The sequence below is a fragment of the Theropithecus gelada genome, chromosome 13 (genome assembly GCF_003255815.1).
Source record: "Theropithecus gelada isolate Dixy chromosome 13, Tgel_1.0, whole genome shotgun sequence".
NCBI classification, from domain to species: Eukaryota; Metazoa; Chordata; class Mammalia; order Primates; family Cercopithecidae; genus Theropithecus; species Theropithecus gelada.
Genome location: NC_037681.1, coordinates 91,172,608 through 91,197,574, shown reverse-complemented (window position 1 = coordinate 91,197,574; position 24,967 = coordinate 91,172,608). Strand labels below are relative to the sequence as shown.

The 24,967-nt window shown below is 42.6% G+C and overlaps 1 protein-coding gene and 1 long non-coding RNA gene across 7 annotated transcripts in view; both read left to right on the top strand.

Moving 5' to 3' along the window:
- The window catches only part of TGFA (transforming growth factor alpha), a 108,304-nt gene that overhangs the window by 63,693 nt on the left and 19,644 nt on the right, over positions 1-24,967 (top strand). The window lies entirely within an intron of this gene.
- On the top strand, positions 10,550-24,918 carry LOC112604654. The gene is made up of 3 exons (XR_003115261.1): positions 10,550-10,605; positions 23,803-23,926; positions 24,605-24,918. It is a non-coding gene; the product is annotated as an uncharacterized LOC112604654 (long non-coding RNA).

Sequence of the window (24,967 nt, the reverse complement as noted above, 5' to 3'; positions counted from 1 at the left end):
GCTGAGACTTGTCTTTGGAGCTGACATCCTGCCTAGGTGACTGGAACGTTAGGGCAGATGTCTTTTCATAACTCACCTATGAGTTGAAAGCAAAATAAGGCAGGAAGTTAGAGAGAGACCAATTCATACCCCCTTGATTATTTACTCAACATGATGCTGAAAGACATTTGTGTTTTTTGGAAGTTCTGTCCCCTGGCAGTGAAACAAAACCTCCTTTCTAAGCGGGAAAGATTGATGTCCAACTGCATTAAAGGAGTGTGTGAGTAAAAGGAAACTCTGTATTCTACAAGTGAACACAAGAACTTCCACTGTGCTTATGTAACTGTAGTGCAAAGCGCATTATCAGACTGAAATTTCCAGTGCTAAAGGAAAATTGTGCTAAGGCTGAAGCATAAAAATATTCCCATTTGCCATCATTTGAAAATTACTATATGAGGAGGTTTTGTTTCAATTAGTCACAAGGTGGAAAGAAGATGGGGGAGAGAATATGTTACCTTTTACCTTCTCTGAATAGTGCAATTCATTGTTTTTCTCAAGTACATCATTTATTGACACTATATGGTAAAGACATCAGATTGGTGGTTATATGTTCAATTTATTTTCAATAAATTTTGCTATAGTTGTTTATAAACTTTCTATGATTCTATTTATAGTCCAGGAAGGGATTTCTCATTCTTTCTTTTAATCTATTTATATGTATACTAGACCAGTGGTTCTCAAACTTTGCTATATATTAGAATCACCTGAAGAGTTTTTAAAAACCCCATTGTCCTGGCTGCACCCCATCACAATTAAATCATTATCTCTGGGTGCGGGGGTGGGCCCTGGCATGGGTACTTTTCCAAGGTGATTGCAATGCACGTGGAAGATTGAGAGGCAGTAAACCAGAGCCACATATCTCAGCCTACAATGTGTGGAAGACTCTCCTGGGGGCTTGGTTAAAATGCAAATTCAGATTCAGCGGCTCAGGGGTGACATCTACACTCTGCATTTCTAACAAGTTCCCAGGTAGCACCAGTGCCACTCGTCTGTGGACCACACTTTGAGCAGCAAGATCCTAGACTATAAAAGAGAACATATAGCTAGACCCTAGATTGTAGACACAGTGAATATAAAATGCCACACAAGTTCTCACTTGTCCCTTGACTGCTTTGCAAACAAACAGCAAAGCCACCACAGCCTTTATCCTCCTTTTCCTGTGAGGACTTTTGTTTATTTGTAAGCACCGAAGGAAAAAGCCCCTCTCTCCGACATTGTCTGATGGTTTTCTTGTCCCTGAGCACATCAGTGACCCCTGAGTTGGAGACTGGGGTGCCCCCGCCTTGAATGGGTGGCGACCGTGTGATTCTCTGCCAAGCAGCTCACCGTTGTGGGAACATTCTCCAAGCAGCCCAGAACATCCTGGTCTCGTGCTTCATCTGGTGTTGAGGAGAGATTTTAGTAAACACTGCGTGGGAAGAGGAATGAAATAGGGAGAGAATGAGGTTAAGGAATGGGTGTGTGAAACGCCAGGTTGAGCGAAGCCAGGGTGCCTCTGAGCAGCATTCCAACGCCCACCTTTCTCTAACAGCTGGTGGGAGAAGGCGCTCACCTGCCCAGGGAGCCTCTGCCTGTGGCACAGAGCCAGGCACCCTCTCCCCAGGAGCAGACAGGCAGCACAGGGCACCAGGATGCCTGTGCCCACAAGTGCCTACAGAGGCCCTGCCTCCCTGGTGTGGCTGTGTGTACATGGTCTGTTTGAGCCTCACTCTGGGGCCTAGAACAAGGGAGCAGCTCCTGCCCATGCCTCTCACACCCAGCCCTTCACAAAAAGTCTCCTTCCATGTACCAAGAAAGATCATCTTACTCTGTACCTCCCATGACTTCTCAGATCCTGGGAGGGTCTAAGTCAAGGCCAAGACCGCTGAGTCAATTTAACTGGAGACTTTGATCATCCTTTGAACCAAGAAAATCTTAGGACTAGGCCCTCTGTGTTTCGAGTGGATGGACTCTGTAGAACTGCCACCCCAGACGGAGCTCAAAGAAGCATAAAAACTTACTCAAGCTCCATTTTCCTGCATTGCTACTCTGTAGTCAAGAGTCTACCTTGGCTGCATGCGGTGGCTCACGCCTGTAATCCCAGCACTTTGGGAGGCCAAGGCAGGCGGATCACTAGGTCAGGAGTTCTAGACCAGCCTGACCGACATGGTGACACCCCATCTCCAAGAAAAGTACAAAAACCATCCCAGCTACTCAGGAGGCTGAGGCAGGAGAATGGCATGAACCCGGGAGGCAGAGCTTGCAGTGAGCCAAGATTGCGCCACTGCACTCCAGCCTGGATCACAGAGCGAGACTCCATCTAAATAATAAAAAAAACTACTTTGATTCCTACTTTCCAGTCACATTGGATCTCATCTACCACCCCAACGCCCCCACCACCCTGCCTCTGCATCTCTGCGCACACGTTCTACACTGGAAAACTGACTCCATATATTTGCTGTGCCTTTCCAGATCCCACATTCAAACTCACTGTCTCCAAGTTTTCTCACATTAAACTGGCTGCATTTCAACAATCAACCTTTATTCCTTTAGCACCTAATCATTCCATTAACAATGGATGTAACATTTAATTCCCATAGGGCTCCTCAAGGACTCTCCCATCCTCTGTCTCTTTTTTGATAGAATCAGAATTTTAATCTAAAAGGAATCTTGGCTGTGTAAACCAAATTCTTTGTTTTACAGAGGAGGAAACTGAGACCCAGGGATGGGAAGGACTTGGCCAAAGTCATCTAGAGTGAATGTGACAGAGCTACTACTGGGGCCCGTGCTGCTGACTTGGAATCTTTTGTGCCATCTTTCCAGCCCTGGTACACCCTTCCAGTCTCCAATGTATGGTATTATAGCAGGGCTTGGTGGCTGAAGGCCTTTTCTTTTCCTGTCAGGGATGGTTAAAAGTAAGCTGAGGGTGTTACAGAGAAATAATAAATCCAGCAGTGGTGGTTGTATGCAGGACTTCCATGGAACTTTACTGCAGGGTGCACCACAGAAATGTGAATAAATGGAGAAGCATAGCACATTGGTGACTAGGAAAACTACTTGTTGTAAATGGGCCAGTTATCTCTAACTTAATGTATAATTATAATGTCAGTCCCCTAAAAGTTTGGATATGGGGAAGAGAACTTACAAATGATTCTAACGGTCATCTAGAAAAACAAACGGGGGAGAATATTCAAAGTGTTTTCAAAAAAATGAGGGGTAGGGACAAGGAAGATGACAAATTTGTACTGCCAGATATTAAACATATTACAAGGTTACAGTAAATGCTTTGGTGCTGGTACAGAAGTAGAATCTCAGTGGAACTAAGTAGAAAGACTGAAAGAGAGTTCTTAGCCCATGATAAAGGTAACATTTCAAATCAATAAGGAGATGACAAACTGTTCAACAAATGGAGTTAGGTTAATTAGTTGGCTGTTTAGAAAATAATGAAATATTGGCCGGGCACGTTGGCTCAAGCCTGTAATCCCAGCACTTTGGGAGGCCGAGCCGGGTGGATCACGAGGTCAGGAGATCGAGACCATCCTGGCTAACACGGTGAAACCCCGTCTCTACTAAAAAAATACAAAAAACTAGCCGGGCGAGGTGGCGGGCGCCTGTAGTCCCAGCTGCTCGGGAGGCTGAGGCAGGAGAATGGCCTGAACCCGGGAGGCGGAGCTTGCAGTGAGCTGAGATCCGGCCACTGCACTCCAGCCCGGGTGACAGAGCGAGACTCCATCTCAAAAAAAAAAAGAAAATAATGAAATACATCTTATGCACTAAAATATAGATAGTTTAGAATTAAATATAAACAATAAAATAATGGAAGGAAGCATAGGTAAATATTTGTATAATCTTAAGGAAGGGAAGGCCTCTAATAATGTCAGGGTGAATTCTGCATAAACAAAGGGAAGACACAAGCCACAAATTATTTGTAACATATATAACAGGATACAGAGTTATTAATATTTTAAAGAGCACTTTCAAATAGATAAGAAAGAATGTATCCCTAGAAAAGTAGGCAAAAGATATAAACAGCTAATTAACCAAAGTTGAAATACAAATGTTAATAATCATATGAAAAAAATCTACATCAAGAAATTAAGAAAATGCAATTAACATGAGATTCTTATACATCTCCATGAAATTGACAAAAAGGGAAATGAAAAATATCTAGTATTGGAACAGTTATGAAGAAACACTCATCTCCTCCTCAGGGGAGTGTAAATTGTTACAAATTTCCTGGAATGTAGCTTGACAATGTGTCTCTTTGCCACACTAATTCTACTCTCAGAAAAAGAATCATAAATGTGCATGAACAAAGATCTATGTGGAAGGATATTTGGTTTCATATAATACTTCATAATATTATATGAGATACTGGGAAGCTATCACAATGCCCAATAAGAGGAGATTGGCTAAATAGTATATATTAGATGAAAACTTCAGCCATCAAAGATTACCACGTCCAGACTGAGCATCCCTAATCCCAAAAGCTGAAATCTAAAATGCTCCAAAATCTGAACCTCTTTGAGCACCCACATGACACCACAAATGGAAAATTCTACACCTGACCTCATGTGGTCACAGTCAGAATGCAGTCAAAACTTTGTTTCATGCACAAAATTATCTACAATATTGTATAAAATTACCTTCAAGATATGTGTATGAAGTATATATGAAACAAATGAATTTTATGTTTAGAGTTGGGTCCGATCCCCAAGATATCTCATATCTCATATAGGTATATGCAAATATTCAAAATTTGAAAAAATCCAAAATCCAAAACACTTCCAATCCCAGGCACTTTGAATCAAGAATACTCAACCTGGGCTGGTCACGGTGGCTCACGCCTATAATCCCAGCACTTTGGGAGGCCAAGGCGGGTGGATCACGAGGTCAGGAGATGGAGACCATCCTGGCTAACACAGTGAAACCCTGTCTCTACTAAAAATACAAAAAGAAAAAGAAAAAAAAAAAAAAAGCCAGGCGTGGTAGTAGGTGCCTGTAGTCCCAGCTACTCAGGAGGCTGAGGCAGGAGAATAGCGGGAACTCAGGAGGCGGAGCTTGCAGCAAAACGAGATTGTGCCACTGCACTCCAGCCTGGGCAACAAAGCGAGACTCCATCTCAAAAAAAAAAAAAAAAAAAAAAAAAAAGAAGAATACTACTCAACCTGTAGCATAATACTTAATTGAGTTGGGGAAATGTTCATGAGTAATGAGTAGTATCATTTTATTCCCTGTTGGGCACGCAGGAGAACACAAAATAAAGACAATGTTTATATTCCAAAGTTTTAATAGTGGTTATCTGTGAATGACTTTTGTATGCTTTGAGTTTATTCTTTTTTGTACTTTTCTGTTATCTCAAGTTTTCTCTCTTAAATGTGTATTGCTTTTGCAATTTCAAAAATGATTAAAAACAAGAAATAGGCAGGCATGGTGGCTTATGCCTGTAATTCCAGTACTTCAGGGGGCCATGGCAGGCAGATATCTTGAGTTCAAGAGTTTGATACCAGTCTGGGCAACATACAAAACCTCATCTCTAAAAAAACCACAAAAATTAGCCTGATGTGGTATCGTGCACCTGTAGCCCCAGCTACTTGGGAGGCAGAGGCGGGAGGCCGTGTTTGCCTCACTGCACTCCAGCCTGGGCAACAAAGTGAGACCCTGTCTCAAAAAAAAAAAAGACAAACAACAACAACAAACAAACAAAAAACACAAGAAATGAATAAAGGCAGGGGGTGCAATTGTAAGGATCTTGTTGGAATTTGTTTAGATGTTTTTGAGAGACAGCTTAGGTATTTGTGGTTGGGGTCTTGTACAACCAAGAGTATACCTTAGAGGTATTCAGACATGGATGGAAGGAGGCAAAATACCCTGCCTTTGTTCCCTGTACCCTTCATCCCTTAAGGGCCACTGTGGAATAGGTCAGAATATTCATTGTTTCACCATCTAAGTCTACAGAGGTCATTTTTGCCACATTGGCTGGAGGCAAAATATAGACCTCCATCTGCGAGAAGAGTGTCATAAGTGGGTAGGTGAGGGAAAAGTCCACTCCAGTGGGCAGTAGAAAGCAATGACTTCCTGATGTAGCAGGCTAGGAAAAATATGTTCAGCGCACTGTAATTAAGATATATACTTCGTGAGCTTTTGCCTTTCAAATACCATCAGCTTGGCACTTGGGAGTATAGAAGAGTCCTCAGTTCCAGGAGGAGGCAATATGATTGTGAATTGTGACTTCCTGCTGAAGGATACAGTGTTGTCCCTGATGTAGCCAATTAGTAAGTATCTGGTTTCTCTTGACTGTTCATCTGAGACTTGATGGAGAAGGGCCAATACAGCCAGCCACCAGAGTGGAGTGTTTGCCTGCATAAATGCAATATATGAATATAATTTCAGCTATAATGTCTTTGCAGCATACAAAGACATGGAAATAAGTAAGTACATGTTTGGCAAAAGAGCCACTAGGCTGATCAGTGTGTCCCTAAGCTGAAATTGCGGGGAGAGAAAAAAGACTCAAAATGATCAAGCCAGATGCTGTGGGAAGGGTAGCAGGGGTGGTTTGAAAACTAAGCAGTGCTCGGTTCCTTTGGATTGATTCTCAGTCCTCAGAGGTGATACTGGATTTATTTTTTAATTTCATAAAACATTAAAAGGGACTGTGCCAGCACTTTGGGAGGCCGAGGCAGGTGGATCATGAGGTCAGAATTTCAAGACCAGCCTGGCCAAGATGGTGAAACCCCATCTCTATTAAAAATACAAAAATGTGGTGGGCATCTGTAATCCCAGCTACTCAGGAGGCTAAGGCAGAAGAATAGCTTGAACCCAGGAGGCGGAGGTTGCAGTGAGCCAAGATCGCGCCACTGCACTCTAGCCTGAGTGACAGAGCAAGACTCTGTCTCAGAAAAAAAAAGTGGCGGGGTGGGGGGACTGTGAAGGTAGGTGCATCAATTTAGGATGGGTGAGCTTGAGTGAAGAAGGAAGAGTAGTAAGGCTACAGAACACGGTATTGCTATAAACAAGACTTACTACCTTGGGTAACTACAGACTTACAGCTCACTTTGGGAGCAGTGAATAGGTGAAACTTGACATTTTAATTCAGTTTCTGCCTGTGGGCTTGTTGAGGAAGTATTTTTGGAAAACTGAAGTAAATCAATGGTTGCAATGAGTTGAATGGGTGATTCCATGATCCTGTGGGCACTGGAGAGTTGGTGACAAGGAATAGCATAATAAAAGGTCAGTGGAAGAACAGACCTTGTTCCGAATATATCAGCTAGGGTTCTTTGGTTGCAGCAATCAATTCCAACTAACTTGAACAAAAGCAACCTTGTTGGAAGGCTGTTGGGAGCACACAGAATCTGTGGGAAAGCTGGAGAACCACCCTTAACAGAACAGAACAGTAACCTAGATGACTCCAGGAAGCCAGGAATCGGGAATGGCAGGTTCTATCTCAGAAGAGAAACTGTGCTCAAAGTGCCGCAGTTATAACGTATGAATTCCACAGCATTATCTTTTTGTCTTTCTTATCAAGATTCATATTTTAGGTAGAGAGGATAGAAGGGTGGGTAGCACATCTGATCATGGTGATAAGCCAGTGTAAACCTGTAGGGGAAGAGGTAATTCCCTAAAAGAAACCCGAGTGCTATTATGAAGTAAAGAAATGTTTTCCAGGCAGTCCCAAATAAATAAACGGGCTCAATAATGACATGGACAGTTGCTTCAAGAAGAAAAAAAGAGGATATCAAAAGTTATATCATCATAGATCAATTCTGTGGATAGATGATCTAAGAAATTAATATTGTCTGGATCTTGATGACAAAGTAGTCATAAGGATAGAATGTGGTTCGACAGCAAACTTCAGATGGGTACATTTTCTGGAAATCTCAGCATGCCACAAATTGAACACCTGAAGAATTCTTTACATACCTGTTGGTTATGTATTACTCAGAAGATAAAGAAGACAACAGGGACACCTGCTTCTGTGAATGCAGTCTTGATCAGAAAGGATAACAAGTTGGTATCTATATGTGCTACAGCAGTGAGAGAAGGAAACACTAGGTAGAGTTCAATTTCAGGCAATCAGAGTATCCAAAAATTCAGGGGAAAACCAGATGTGATCCCACAAGCATGATTCTAAAAGGGAATGTGGCTGGGCCAGTTGAGAGGCTTATAGAGTTCTGAGTTCGTAGTCAGAGGGTGCATGAGAAAGTAAAGGGGAGAGAGACTGTAAGGAACCCAAATGTGACTGCAGAAGGAATTCTCTGATACATCATCTACTAAGTTATGCAAAAACATCAAAAGAAGGATGTGTCCCAAGAGGTGACAAAGAATAGAATGGAAGGGCACTTTGTTGAGTGGGCAAGCATGTTGGTGCCTCCTAGGTGGCAGGTGTTTATGAGAATGTCAGGAAAACTGAAGGACAGAAAGAACTAGAGTTGTCCACATGGCTATTGGCCACAAACAAAACCAATGGTTTTCTAAAGCTATCTTTGGGAACAGACAGGTAAGAAAAGGAAGGTAGAAAAGGTTAGTGCAGTACCAGGAAAAGACTATTATTGACATAATTTTGTTTTTATATTTTCTGTCAAAAAGAATGAAACAAACACAGTAAATATGAAATAGAAGGTTGAGTGAGTATCCTAGTAAAAGACCCCTAATACCACAGAGGTACTCTTCAAGGGTACAGATGAATTTCACCTCAATGTACTGAGAAACGTAGCAAAAATCACCCATCCCTGTTGGTGATTTTTAAGAAATAGCAGCAAATGTAAAAATTGCTCAGAGAATGAAAAAAGACAAATACATTTCTGACTTTAACGACATAAAAATGCCTGAAGATTGTTTAGAATGTAGATGATAAAACTTGACACTCCCAGGAAAACATGAGATCAATTTATTACAGCAAATAAAGAATGAAAACCTAGGCCCTTGAGTAAATCCATCAAAATGAGTCATAGCAGATTAACTTTACTCCTTTTTTAGTGTTGTAAGACTGATGAGGGAAATGCCACCAGCATAAGGCTGTATGAGAGAATACAAGTTGAGTTCAGCAGGGCACATGACAAAATCAAAGTATTCAGTTGGACAAAATGGAGAAATATGAGTTACAAGAGTTCACAGTTGACTAGTTGGTGAGAAGGAACAATGCCAGTGACCTCTTTAAATGAAGAGATCCCCAAACATACCCGCCATGGGTTCACCTAGGAGCTTTTGGGAAGGGCAGGACATTTTTAACTAGGTCATCTTCAGAAAACATTTGTTGATGTATTCATATTGACCTAGAAGGGGGCCTCCTCGGTGTGCCAGCAGGCTTTATCCTTCTTTCCTGTTGAGAATTTTATGAGCAAATTGAAGGAAGATATGTAAGGCAAAGTTTATCAGATTTAGAGACGACACCGTGCCCAGAATGATAACTGAAGTATTGGATGATAGAATAAAGACTCAGGAAAAAAAATGTTTTAAGCCAGAACAATGGATCACAGCCAACCAACCAAGTTAAATTGAACAGTGACACATTTATAATAACAGTTAGTATTTGGGTTAAGAGTAATGATTTAATTAGGAAGATATGAGGCCAAATTTGACAGTAGTTTAAGTGGAGAAACAGCCAGAGGCCTTAGTTGACCACAAGTTTATATAATCCAATAGCATTCCAGGACTGCTGGCAAAATTGAAGAAGAATTAAGTTCTATCAGTGTAGAAATCAGGTCATGGGAGATGGTTTTCCTACTGTACTCTGTTCCTGTAACCCAGAGCCTTAGAGCTAGGACTCTGAGGTCACACTGCCTATTTTTGGATTTCCCTTCTGCCTCTTTCTAGTTCTACATCTTTAGGCAAGGCTTTTAACCTCTCTAAACCTGTATTCCTCATCTGTAAAATGGATAGAATAATAGAACCTATGTCACAGGGCTTTTATAAGAATTAGATAGTAGGTATAAAACTCTTAGCACAAAGACCAACATCCAACGTATTTGGTAAATGTTTTTTGTTGTTGTTGTTGTCACCATTACTCTATAGTAGATTATTTTAAGAAAGGCACTAAAAATAAATAAATAAATAAATAAATAAGAATTTTTCCGGAGGCAAGAGGTTTGCAGACTTTCTTCCTTAAAGAATACTTACAGAAACTTGAAGTGTATGTTATTTATTGCTATATGATAAATTAAAATTCAGCAGCTTAAAGCAATAAACATTTATTTTCCCACATGGAGTCTGAGAGGAATTCAGAAGTGGTTTTGCTGGGAAGTTCTGGGTCAGGGTCTCTCATTGTGGTTGCTGTCAAGATGGCAACTGGGGTGCACTGTCATCTGAAGGCTTGAGTGGGGCTGAAGAATGGCTCACTTACTTACAAGCTGTTGGTGGGAGGCCTCTGTCTTTCCATATGGACCTCTCCATTGTGTGTCCCAATGACTTAGCAACTAGCTTCCCCCAGAGTGACCAATCCAAGAGAGAGAGAGTGAGAACAAGGCAGAAGTTACAGTGCTTCTTATGACCTAGTCTCTGAAGTCACATCCCATTCATATTCTATTGGTCACACAGACCAACCCTGAGACAGTATGGGAGGGCATTTCACAAGGCTGTGGATACCAGGAGGTAGGGATCATTGGGAGCTATCTTGGAGGCTGGATGTCAAGGGGAGTTTAGGACCACAAAGACCCAGAGGTTTGGTGGCTGACTATAGAAATGGAAAGAACTGCTGTATAGAAGAGGGAGACTTATTCTGTGTGGCTTCCAAGGATGGAATTCAAAACAATACACAGAGGTTTCTGGAAGGCAGATGTTAGTGTGGTTTAAGGAAGAACCTCCTAGCAACGATCTGCCCAAACAGAATGCCAGTACTAAGGCAGCTCATTCTATTTGGGGCAGTAGTACTTAGTACTGCCTTAGAGACTGAGCCCCTGAGTACTGGAAGAGTAGAGCACAGGTTGGGTGTCCTCTCCCAGGGACACCATATGCAGAACCCTGACTGGGTAGAAAGATAGCTGTGAGTACCTCTGACTCTGATATTTCACTTCTGGATTAGGGGAGAATTTTGTGAAAGGAGACCCTTAGGGCTTCATTTATTTTACTTTTGAGGAAAAACAAATTTTTCATGGAACTATTAGGTCTTTGCTTCTGAACCAGTATGGCTTGGAGAAACTATTAAGAGGTAAAATGACCCTGGTGTTTCTGGAATCCCTTAACATTTCTCCTTTTAAGAGCAGAGCTCCAAGTTGTTTGGTTTACACTTAGCCCAGGGGATTTAAACCAGGAATTCCCAACTTTTTTATGAGGAAGAGCCTTTAGATCATGGAAGAGGCAGGAATGTTGGCATTGAGTTTTCCTCACGGGGAATCCTGGCACACCTTGGAGAGAGGGAGGGGGGTTGCAGCTCTGGGAGATATTGTCCGGGGAAGGCTCAGATATCCATCAATGGAAATCGGTCTACTCTTTGAGTATGCAAAAATACTAGCTGATGCTTTGCTGGGGATTCCCATAGAGAGAACTGAGAATGCACTCATTTTTAAAATAGACTCCTGGGGAAACTTTTTAAGTTGTTGATGGGGGTGGCGAGGCACTGCTATATTGGTCACCATGTGGGCATATAATGTAGAAAACATCCATAAGCAAAGGGTTTCCAGGGATATTAACACTAGAGCATACCATGTTTACTCCTCCCTTAGCCTGATCCTGAAATGATCAGTGAAATATGAAACTGTTTCTAAATGTATATCAGTACTGGAAGCTCTGAAGACTTTATGCCAGTGCAGGTGGCAGCCCTTCTACCCTAGTCCAACAACCACTACTCTGGAAGACAGGATTGTCAGGAGCAGAATCACCCAAACAGCCCAACCTTGGAAGGCCAAGGTATGAAGGTGAGGGCAGGCCACTGGATCCTATCAGTGCCTCAAGAAAGGACACAGTCAAGGCCACAATAAGTGACAAACTCAGTCAGCTCTCACTACTGGCATGGCATGAATGTCTGGAAAACACAGGGGAAAAGAGAAAACTCTTTAGTCTGTACCTGTTGTCTCCTGCTTCTACCAAATAGATTTCTTAGATATTTGAAGGCATTACAATTAAACTTCCCCTTTTCTGTCTTTATCTGGGCCCAAAATATTGAATAGGGCCATTGTCTCTGATGGAGCCCACCGTAACTCCCCATCATGCTACACGAAAGCAGATCTTTCTCTGTAAAGATGATGATGCAAGAAATTGCTGGCCACAAGAAAGGATTTTACCATATGAGAAGATTTTTTGAGGAATATCAACAAATGGCTCTATTCCTAAGAAATGAGTAAAGATATTGAATAATCTAATTTATGTCTTCAAAACTGAAGCTGACATTGCATCTATGAAACAAGTAAGAAACGGCTGCAAAGAGATGACAGAATATGGTGACCAATTTTAAATCCATAGTACACTAATGAGCAGAAGATTAGACATCACAGTAAAGTCAGTAATTTGTTTAAATGGCTGGGAAATTTCTCCCAGAACTCAGGACTCAAAAACAAAAATAATGAGGAAAAAAGGGGAAAAGACCAGGTGATCCAATATACAGATAATTCCAAAAGGAAAAAAGAAAACCAAGGCTGACACAATCATCAAAGATCATTAAAGAGAGCTTTCTTAAGCTGAAAAAGACTTGTCCTTAAGATTGAAAGCATTAACTTCAGGGTAATTTAACCAGTTCTCATTGCAAAGAAAAGGTCTTATAAGCACTGAGGTGAAAATAAAAACAGGTTACAAAGGAATATAGTAAATCTAGCTTCAGTTTTTTTCGTCAACAAGACAGAAGTCAGTGGTGGGAGGCCTATGGGGTCCAAAGCTCATGACCCAAGTTGTTATTCATATGTAAAGTCATGTACATGAATGAAACACAGATGTTCTCAGACATATAATATTTTAGTACATGGACATACCTCTCACATGCCCTTCCTGGAAAAAATGTCCAAAGAGCCTCTTCAGCTAAATAACAGCTATATCAAGATTAAAAACCCCCAAGTGGGGAGGATATAATTTTTTCAAAGCCAGTGATAATATGTTCAAGCAACTGTTGTCAGTTTAGTTATACTAGTACAGATGTCAAATTTATTGAAATAGAAGTGATATATAAAATAATGAGGATATGAAATCAGATGACAGAAATAAAAACTGGTAACTGGGAAGAAAAAGAAGGAGGAAGTAAGTATGCTAATTTTTTTAATCTAATGACACATCAGATTTCATTTTTAACATTGATAATTGAGAAAATAAACTAAATTTTTTAAAAAATTTAAACAATAAAAAGGGTATTTACATTCTAAATCACAAAAGAGGAAAGAAGTCAAAGAAACATGATCTTTTATACAAAAGACAAAAAAGGCAACCTACTAAAAATAATAAGCATTTGTAAAATGTTTTCTAAACACAGGTTATTTCTTCTCAGTGATAAGACGGCAAGTCGTTTGCTTAGGATATTTGTATTTCCAAAATTATACAATGAAGATGCATAACATTTTAAATAACAAATTATAAAATCCCTTGTGGGGGCTGTTATAAAATGTTATTTGATGTGTAACACATTACCAGTAAAACTAAAGAATGGATGGATGAGAAGTTCCCAGTTACAATAAGATATGATCAGGATATTCTGGGCTAGGATGGTCGTGCTTTTTTTTTTTTTTTTTTTTTTCCAGTGGTAACGATTTAAGATTTTGCAGCTGGTGAGATACATGATCATGGCCATTTGGAGAACTGTAGAGCACCCATCTTCTATGTCGAGAAGATTGATATTATAGTAGTTTCCATGCCGTCCTGCCTTGGCAATTTCTGCCCAGAGGGTTTTGAGAATGCAGTAAATTTACATTAGCTGTATATCATTTTCATCAAAACAGCTGTGCCCTGCCTGCTGTCAGTTGTGGCTGCACCACTTTATATTTTGTTTTATAGAGTTGCAGAAGCAGCCTTTGCCCCATCCACACTTTGTTCAATTCACAGCTGATCTCACTCCTCACCCCAAAAGACTGTTACTACCCCTGGAGAGGTTTGTGAAGGTCGACCTGATCCTTCCAGGATGGAGAACGGACAGAACAGACCTTAAGCTGGGGACCAGGGTTTCAAGGTCGAGTCTCCCAATCAGGGACAGATTGACTTCAGATTGTAAGTGCAGGGCATGTTGGTGTTTGGGTGAGGCTCCTAGAAGAGACAGTGAGAGAAAGAGAGAAAAATGATATGATTTATTGTGAGGATTTGTCCCACATCAGAAATTCTCTAACCAATCCCCGAACACCGTTCAGAGTTAACGCTTGGCATTAGAGTAACACTCCTGCTGTAACAGATAAACCCTGAATGTTGTTTATTTCCTGCTCATGTCAAAGGCTCTGCAGGTTTTCCTGGCCCTGCAGACTTCTTTCCATGTATTTATTCAAGGACCCAAGCTCCTTCCATCCTGTGGCTCCTCCCTCCTCCATGTCCTGCGGGAGCCTCTCTATTCAGACAGCAGCTGGGAAAAGACAAAGGGAGATCACATAGGGAGGTTCTTATGGACCAAGCCTGGAAGTGGAGCATGTTACCTCTGCTCAGATCCATTGGCCATATCCTGGTCATATGGTCACACCTAACTGCAAGGGAGGCTGGGAAATGTAGTCTGTATTCTGAGAAGAAAAAGGACTCCAGATTTAGGGGAAATCCTGGGAGTCTCTGGCCCACACTTTATCTTTTGCATATTTCCTGCCCCCTTAAGAGAGAAGTTTCCCAGCTGAACTCTTTCAATTAAAAGAAAAAAAGTTACATAAGTATAGTGGTTGGAAATGGAATGGATCAAATAGGCTGTACTCTTTTGGGGTTTTGTTGTTGTTTACGGTGGGAGTGTGTGAGGTTTCTGTCCACAGAGACCAAGCCTGAGGTCATCTCTTACCAAACATCTTTCTTCTGAGCATCTTCTGTCTTCTCTAAATGATTATTTTGTCTCCTTCCTCCTTATTCCTATTTAATGATAAAATGTGAGACGGTAACATGATTTTTCTTGCACAGATCAAGTCTAGACTCCTGAAGGCCAGTCTTCTATAACACTACAATTCTGTCTGTGAATAAAACACTAAAAATAAAAATTGGTTAAGCTTTAACTGTGTTTATAATGTTGTGGGGTTTTAATTTTAAATGGTTGTGTTCAAACTTTAAAATGCTCACTTCATGAAATTTGAAAATTTATAAAAGAAAGTAATTGTGCATAATTTGACCACTCTCTTACATCTCAGCTTCTTTCCTCTTGAATATAATCTTGATTGAAGAGCTTTTATCTAAGGACGACCAAAATCATCTGTACAAAACTCAGAGGGAATAGGAAAGAGAGTCACATTTTTGTCATGGGACATAGTCCCAACTACAAATTCACTTCTATGTTTTTAAGACTGTTGAGCTTTGCCTTAAATTTACCTCTGTATTCTTCAGTTTTCTCACTTAAAATGACGAGTATCCTTCTTCCACCCACACTGCATCTGCAAACTACAGATGAAAAAGGCACCTGTCAAAAGTTCTGAGGACATAAAATGTTCTAGAAAAACAATCATCCCAATAGTGCTTATATGTGCTCAGTGTAGAGGGTTTAAAGGGATTATGGTTCAAAGACTCAACAAGAGGAAGCATTTTTTCCTAAGGGTGGATTGAGAGTTTCCTGCCAACCACTTTACCTAATAATTTTGATACTTATAAGGAGAATAGAGGCACACAGAGACTGCAAAGGCAGGTAGCCCTGGGCTCTAACGGGGCTGCTCCTCCAACAAAGCCAGAACAGAATTCCCCATCCAGCAGGACTGGGCTCCAGTTCCCAGAGCCATTCACATTCTCATTCAAAGCCAGCTGATGAGAGCCAAACATAGACCTCCTTGTTTACTTTGTGAATGGAACTTGGAAGTAAAGTATTTTCCAAATGCTGGTTGACACCAAGAGGATGTAATTACAATAAGGGGCTTTCTGGTTTGAAGATATGAAAGAAGGAAATGATTTGTCTCTTTGAAATCAAATTATCACATATTAAAAGAAAATGGGGAGGCTTAGCTTCCAGTCCTCAAATCAAAATCATGACCTGTAATTTTCTTTTTTTTTTTTTCTTAAAATTACTAAGACCAAGGTAGGGATAGAAGAAGCCGCCTGGGAGCTGGAGAACGGGGTCATGAGGAGGAAGAGGAGCTTAGTGGGAGAGAGTGTGATCTTTGTGCAGCATATTTCCCATCTATTTCCATTGCATTTTAATCCATAATGAATGTAAAATGGTGATTGGAAAGCTGCTTGTGGAGTCTCACACCTGCCTCTCTCCTCCTTATGCCTTTTGGGGGAGGTAGTGATGTTCCCAGGGGGAGTTGGGGTACAGGTAAGAGGCCAAGTTGAAATATGTATGTCGTGCATCTTTAGATGGATACAATCTCTGGTTTTAGCCTTCACTTAACATGATTCCATTGAGGTTTTATTTTCATTTCCCAGAGCCTATTTGCTAATTAAACCCTTTGCCTTGGGACTCTTAGCCCTTTTAATTCCAAAATACCCCTAAATTTTCCTGTTAATTCCTGATTTGTTTATTTTCCAAATGAGAGTCATCTTGAGTGTGTGGAAGATGCCCACAAGGACTTCTTAACTCTCAACTCTCTCACACACACACATGCCCTCTGAAGTGACAGTGTGCTGTATTAGAAAGGACGAGAGCTTTAGAGGAAACCAACCATGAGTTCTGGTTTCAGCTCTGCCATTTGCTGACTTCACAGCATTGAACAACCTTAAACCCCCTGAGCTCCACTTTCCTCATCTGTAAGATGAGATAGTGAGGATTCCCTTGCAAGATTTTTGTGGGAATTAAATAGAATTCTCTCTATAAAATGCTGGGCATAGCACTTGCAGTAAGTGAACAATCTAATAGTAGCTGCTACTAATAATATCATCATCATCATCATCACAGTCCAACCTCAGAAAATTCTACATGGGGTTAAAAACTCTAAGACCAGGTACTTTAGATGGAATTGAAAGCTGGCAAAATACTTCTGTGTTCATGTTATCTGATTTTCTTCTCCCTGATGGAAAAGAAAAAGTTACCAAAATGATGCAAACTCTGCTTTTGCCTTCAAAGTAAGTGTGATGAACCCCACTGGGCTTCTCTGACTATATCTGTTTTCCCAGTACACACACACACACACACACACACGCGCGTGCACACACACACACACGGCTGCTGAGTTATCAATAACAAGTATCTTTGTAGGAAAGTAGAAACTAAATTGTCTGCTTCTTTACCAATACCTTTGTTTGAATTTGGTTCCATCACATCTGATGCCCCTTGAGTTTTTCCCAAAGGGAGAAATGGTCAGAGGGAATTAAAATGGCTCAGATATTCCCTTAGGTTTCCCCTACAGCATCTTGTTTGAAGCTGCAAAAGCAATTCAGAAGTCCATCTTAGGCCTGCTCTGAGCTCCTGGATAAGAGCACTTTGTAGCCCAGAGGTTCCTGCCCTTAGTGGAAGGCCTGAGAGCATCTCATGTTCCAGCCACCACCCTACTTCCAGCAGCTCCTCAATTAACCATCATCCCTGGACATGTAGAAATCTCTTTTGCATCTGTATTTTCAACCACTGCTCCCTTGTGTGAATAATAAGTTCCATATGTATAGTTCCCCACTCCTCCCCCAAATAAAGTAATACTTCCTCTTGTTTCTCCTGAAAGTGCCCCTTTCTGATTCCTAGAAGATGTTCACAAGTGTTCCCCTTCCTCACTGCAGTGTGATCTGTGGGTTGGGATCATGTGCCTTCTCAGCATTTGTGTTTCTGGACTTGAATAGCATCCTAATTTTCTATAGGTCTTCAGTCTTTCAATGTCAGAGAAAACTGGGACCAAATTTCAGTTCTACTACATTCCAGGTACATGTCCATTGACAGGGTTTCTAAGCTTCAGTTTTGTTTTCTTATCTTAAAAATAGAGACTAATAATGCTAACCCCACGGGGTGGTTTTGATGTTTAGTGAGATAATATGGAGTCCCTGCCCTTCAGTGGGGATGGAGGGGTGGGTAGGATCTAAAGTCAGTGTATGATCAGGGAAAGTTAAAACGCAAATAGAGTCAAATTTCTTCAATATTGGAAAAGATCACTGAAGAGCTAGTAGATTTTCCAGGGATTATGTTATAGGAAAAATATGTTCTCTTTTAAGCATAGAAATTCTCTCAGTAAATTGAGAATCTGGGGTTGGGGGATGGTAGAGACAAAAATGGCCCTGCCGCACCCCACCCAGCTGAACAAGCGGAACAAACAGCGAGAGAACTGTAGCACTGTAGTTACCTTTCTCTCTTTCACTGCTGAACTACAATGAAGGCCCCTTCTCTCTTAAACGATGGTACTGCAAAGCTAAACTCTGTTTTCAAATGGTTTTATATCCATCATTTAAAAGATATTCAGTGTTCTTGGGTTTAATAATGAATGAGTTGCATAATTAAATTTGTCTCATCTCCACCATGCCACACTCCCCGCTCTAAGACAGCAACATTGAATTCCCCTCATTAGTTGGTAACACTTGAGATCAATTTCCTACTGTTAATGTGATGGGGATTCCTTCTCTGTAATCCTGCTGACATTCCCGCTCATTTGAAAACTCTCTTGTTCTTCTGCCCGCACACACCGCCCCAGGAAATGCCCCTATCAATCAATTTCCTCGAACGGGCGTTGCTCCCTCTGCAAAGGTCAGTGGCAATGCCACGCCAGATGCTGACAGTGCTCTTCCTCTTCGGGATCATTCACAAAAGTAAGAATCATTCTCACCTCCCCCCACCCACATGCCCAGGGGAGCAGGGCCCCCGCTCACCAAGTCTCTCTGGACAGGCACTGGGTTCTAGACCATTTACTTCTCTAAGCTCTGGCTTAGCAGTTCGGCCACCCGAGTGTAAGCCTCTGCACCAGCCTCTCCTTCACTCCATAGCTGCCTTTGCAGGTTCACGCATCGCCTCCCGAGCTTGGAGTGCCACCCTTGTAAACTGGGCCTGCTGCTGCCCTGAAGCCAGCCTCCCATGCCAGAGCTGAGTCCAGAGCCTTGGGTGACTCCAGCCTGGCCTCGGGGTGCAATGGAGGCCTCGATACCTGGGAGTATCAGACTTATACCCCCTCAGCTTCCCCAGTAGCTACTGCTGACTCCCATCTTTACTAAATTAATCTACTGCCTTTTCTCCTAGACATCCAAAAAGTATTAGTTGGCTTTGCCATTGTAGTATCTGAAGACAAAATATTTAGTCCCAGGTCAGAAACTTTGGCTGAAAGTTCCTACTAAAAAGCCAGACGTCATGATTAAATTGTTAGAAAGTTAGCTATGATATTTGAGGAAGTTATGAAATGGCTATAAATGATGTAAGTTCTGCAATGGGCAAACGTGTTCACAACTTTTGACATCTGGGGAAGAGAGTTAAGAGCCACGGGCTCAGCCGGCTCCCACTGACCAGCACAGCATGAAGTCCAATTAGGGCTGCTTTTAAAGGGAGTGATTGTGCTCAGTGGTGTGGACGCTGCTCCCATGGGAGCAGGGCTGTTGGAAGGAGCTGTCCAGATGGCTGTCTCCCTGGCTGCTCTGAACTGCGGAGACCCCTCCTGTGAATTGGATGGGGGATTTCCCTGCGCCTCAATTGCTATTCCAGACCCTCTTCCTGTAAGTGGGGTTGGGCTCCAGGCCCTATTAGTGGGTCTGTGGTCTCTGGGCAAAGCTTTCACAGCTTCCCCAGAGAGCAGTGGTGTCTGCAAGATGTGCGTTTGGTTAACATGCTGGAGGGGCCTCTCATAAATTTCATGGCAACAGGAACTGAGTGGCTTTGAAACTCCAGCTGCTGGTGGGCTCGATATGAGGTCTGTTCCGAAAACTGGAACATTTGCTTTTCCTATCATCCGCCCTGAGTGCTACTCAGACCTGGTGTCTGGAGGAGATGCGCCAGAGTCCTGGGGGCCAGCGCCAGTTCTTCTCTGCCCTCAGCTGGCACATCTTGAGGAGACTTTCTTTGGACATTCCCTGCTGGCCTTTGCCACCTTCCTTTTCTAAGTGATTCTTTTTTAAAAATTTTAAGTCTCTAGGCCTTTCCTTCCCTCACTCACTATTTTCCTGAATTTTCAGAAAAAAAAAAAAAAATAGAGTGGGAAAGGGAGAGTGAAGGGAGGTAGAGAAAAAAATAGGAAGAGAGAGAAAAGCAGGAAGGAAAGAAAGAGGCAGACTCAGAGACTGAGAGAGAGGCTGAGAGAATCATTCTTAGGAAAGATACAAGGAATTTGGGAGTTTCCTTGTAATGCTCATTTTTATAAAATAACTAGAGGCAGTTTTGCCCCCCAAGGAGGAGATTGTGCTCTACGTTACTGAGCAAACCGTTGCCGATTGACAAGGTTATCTAAGCTTCAGTTTAGTTTTCTTATCTAAAAAATGGAGACTATTTAGGTTAAAGCAGGCCGCCTACCCTGCCTCGACTTGGGGGATGATGTAAGGAAAGCCCCTGGCACTTAGCCAGCACTCAGTAAGTGACACCCCTGTCCCTGCCCTCCCCCACCTTCCCCAAAGTGTCTTTCATAGGAATAGCCTTGTCTGCCTGGGCCGACCCTGCTGCAGTATTGGGGGTGTTCTTTGCTGAGTCTGGGAGGATCTAAGACAAACACCTTTAAAGGCCCCCAAATGGGAACAGTGACTCACCCTCACTTGTTGCAGGTGGTTTTAGTAAAGCACATCAGCTCACAAGGCACCCTAGGGACACACAAGCCCCAGTGCCGCCCTCCTGCAGCTGGCTCACCCGAAGGGTGCACAGGAAGAGCAGAGTGGCCACAGTGTGGCTTGCCCTTGGGACTGTGGTTTGACCCACTCCTCCCTGTCCACTTACGTCTCAAGTTTGAATCACATTCCCTATTAGAAAACCTGTGACAAGCTCCAAAGCTGCCGAATATGCTGGTGGAAGCGGAACCCGTCCTGCACATGGTGCACATTGAACTCCTCTGGGTGGCGGGGGCAGGACAGCACCCTGTGCAAAGAGCCTCGAACTTGAATTAAATGCTTGTTTTTAAGATGTTTGGTTATATGGGGGGGGGCAAGGCAGCGGGGGGAGAATGCACATAAGAGAATAGAAAGAGTGAGCTTAGGTGCGTGTTCACGTGCAGCGTGTACTTACATGGCTCTCTCTACATGGTGGATTACAGATGGGTTTTATTCTCTAATATGGTATTTATTATATATTGATTTATTTTAATTTCCTAAAATGTATCACTTTTGTAATGAGAAAATGTTTTGAAACTTTTGAAAAAGTTTCAAGAGTGAATGTATCATGGTTGTAGTTAGGTAAAGGGTTTGTTTGTTTTTTTTTTTTTTTTTTTTTTTTTTTTTTTTTTTTTTTTTTTTTTTTGTATTTTTTTAGTGGAGACGGGGTTTCACCGTGTTAGCCAGGATGGTCTCGATCTCCTGACCTCGTGATCCACCCGTCTCGGCCTCCCAAAGTGCTGGGATTAGGGTTTGTTTTTTTTTAAATAAACAACCTTTTGATGATAATCCACTAGCATCAAGCTCCCTTCATCCTCTCTGACCTTTGGGCTGAGGCAGACAGGTGGAATTACGGAGGACCAGGAGCTTGCACTCTAAGCCTCAGGCTTGTTTCCACTCTGGTCTCTGAATACACAGAGCGAGACCACCACGTGTCATCTGCCATCACTGCTACTGTTGCATGGAATTTCTTCATAGCTTGGACTCTTCTGGCTTCTTAGTGAGCTATGTGAAGTGAAGGAACTGATGGTTTACACTGGCAGATGGTTCTTTGGGAAATTGTTCAGGATGTCATCCACCATAGCACATGAAGCCCCCTTCAAAAACACCCGCAGAAGAAGAGAAGTTGCTCTCTGACCATTGCTCTCCAACCATAGACTTAGAGAAAGCTGAGCCTGTCCAGCTTGTGCAGAACAGGTATATATATTCCTATCTAATGAACCTTATACATCCTTGCTAAGACTGCCAGGAGGCATAGAGTTAGATTTGTCCCTCAGCTTCGGTACATGCGTGTGATTTTCTAATATCCGTCTTTGTGTATTAACCTGGTGCCTGTTTTGCTCATTGCTACTCCTTACCTTCACTTTCCTTCATCCCAATCTCTCCTTCCCTCTCTCACTGCCTGCTTGTCTGTTTTTTCCTGTTTCCCTCTCTCCCCTCTTCTCCTTCTCTTCCTTCTCTCTCTCATCGCTCTCATAACCCACCCCCCATGTCTCTGTACTCTGTCTCCCTTCCTGTCTCCTTCCCTCCTTCTTCCCTTTTATATCCCTGTCCTCCGTCTCTCCCCTTCTCTCTCTTTCTCCCACACACACTTCTTTCTCGTTTGCGTTGCCTTTTTATGGTACCTATTTTTATAACACCTCTTCATGTCATTTATAAGAAGAGGCAAAGGTATCCATCAGTAGGGGTTAAATGAGACCATAGCAGAGTCCACCATTCACCCATCAGTTTTGGAGGAGAGTGTTCCAAAACAGATTCCAAGTTTTCTCTGTCTTTGAGTGTATTTCTACTGACCTAATACTTTACCACGAAGAACCTCAGCGGATTTAAGGCTTTAGAGTCACACAGGAGTTTGAAGAGCTGGAAGATAATCAACTCCAAAAAGGACCCTGGCCCTTCTACTTTTCCAAGAGCCCATTTATCCTTTGCTTCTGTGTAACACAAGCCTGCATACCCCACCTGCAGGGGGCCAGATGTGGTGGCTCGCACCTATAATCTCAGCACTTTGGGAGGCCGAGGCAGGCGGATCACCTGAGCCCAGGAGTTCGAGACCAGCCTGGGCAATGTCCCTCCATCTCTACTAAGATACAAAAATTAGCTGGGTGCAGTGGCATGTCCCTGTTAATCCCAGCTACGCCAGAGGCTGAGGTGGGAGGATGGCTTGAGCCTAGGAGGTCAAGGCTGCAGTGAGCCATGAATGTGCCACTGCACTCCAACCTGGATGACAAAGTGAGATCCTGTCTCAAAAATAAATAAATAAATCACCTGCAGGGCAAACGTTACAGTATAGCAATTCTATTTCAATAGGCCTGACTTTAGAAAATCACCTGGCAAGTTTGTCCCATAGATTTCTGGGCCCCACCCCAGAGATCCTGATTCAGAAGGTATGGGCTGGGTAGGGGTGGCAGACAGACTCAGGGGAATGTGAAGCTGTCTGTCCGTAGATCACACTTGGAGGAACCCAGCTCAAAGCCCTGACAAGGGATTTCCTCTAGCCGCTTGGAGGTGGTGGTTTAAACGGCCTTTTGTGGAGCCTGTTAAAAGCCTTTTTGAATATGCACATCAAATGAGATCCACTAGCCCAGCAGTCCCCAACATTTGTGGCACCAGGGACCAGTTGCATGGAACACGATTTTTCCACAGACTTGGGAGGGGTGCTGGTTTCAGGATGATTCCAGCATGTTACATTGATTGTGTACTTTATTTCTATTATTATTACATTATGATATTTAATGAAATAATTATACAACTCACCATAATGTAGAATCAGGAGGAGGCCTGGGCTTGTTTCTCTGCAACTAGACAGTCCCATTTGGGGGTGATGGGAGACAGTGACAGATCATCAGGTATTAGATTCTCACAAGGAGCACACAGCCTAGATCCCTCACATGCACAGTTCACAATAGGTTTCCCGCTCCTATGAGGATCTAATGCCCCTGCTAAACTGACAGGAGGCGGAGCTCAGGTGGTAATGTGAGCAATGGGAAGTGGCTGTAAGTACAGATGAAGCTTTGCTGCCTTGCCGGCTTGCATCAGGCCTCCAGGGTCTAGCCCCTTCATCTCTCTGTGTTTGCTCCTTGACACATTCAGTGAGCACAGAGAAGCCAGTTATGCAAACTACAGCAGACCCTTCCTGTCTCAATTCAACATCCAGCATCTACTGTTAGCCAGTGACTGGGCCCATTCATCAACCACTCAGGCCAAGCACATGCAGGTGACTGTAACCAGTCCAGGCAACTGGACCCAGCAGTCCTGCAGACTCCTGCTCAGAGGAGAGTCCGGCAGCCCCCAGTTGATATCTCCACCTGGCTTTGGGCTTCCCTGCTTGTCCTCAGGTGTGAAAGACAATAACTGTCATTAAGGGATAAAGGGGACACTTGGTCTTTTAGTTACACCTCACTGAATGTATGGGGGGATTACATACTGTAGTGGTTTTACCACATGTAGATATTCATTCATATCTTGGGATTGTTAGTGTTGACAACAGGAGAGCTAACAGCTGAGTGTCATACCAGACAATCTCTTGAGTACAGAACTTAACAAGCATTACCTCATTCAACCGCAGAGGCACCAAGGAGGCAGGGGGACCCGCTGTCTTGTAACTACAGAGGCAGGCTAGGAGAGGCCAGCTGCTTCAGGTGGCAGAGGCAGGATTCAAACCCGTGTCTCTGACTCCAAAGCCCATGCTTTTAACCACTACACAATGTGTCTCCTTCAATGTCAAGGATTCTATTGTATTTTTAGCCTCTGCTTTTCCCCCCTGGAATTATGGGATTTCTAAAATGATGACACTTCTAGAAGCAGCTGATGAATAGAAAGATAGCAACAGGAGTTTAATATTTAGAGATGGCCTAAAATCTCCCAAGATATGAAATGTTCTGTCATTTCTCAGAGAGCAAGAACTCCAGGAACATGGGTTTTTTTCCTCAAAAAAAAACTAAGTGGGAAAGACCCACTCCTGAAATACCCAAAATACAAGCATAAGAGGACCTGTTGAAAGGAGCGATGGAGACTGTATCGATGGAGCTGTCCTGAAATAGCGACATACCATGCCTCAAATTTACTTTGGACAAAATGGGAGTGGAATAAAATAAGCCCAAAGTACTGCCTGGTCAGCAGGTCTGTTGTGCATGATGGTGCTCCTGAATTGGCTGGCTATTTTTATTCCTGTCTGAAAGCCAAGGATGGAAAACCCTGAGAGGTTTGGCAACCACCCCAATCTCGTGAGAGTCATGGTACTAGGGCTCTGAGTAGG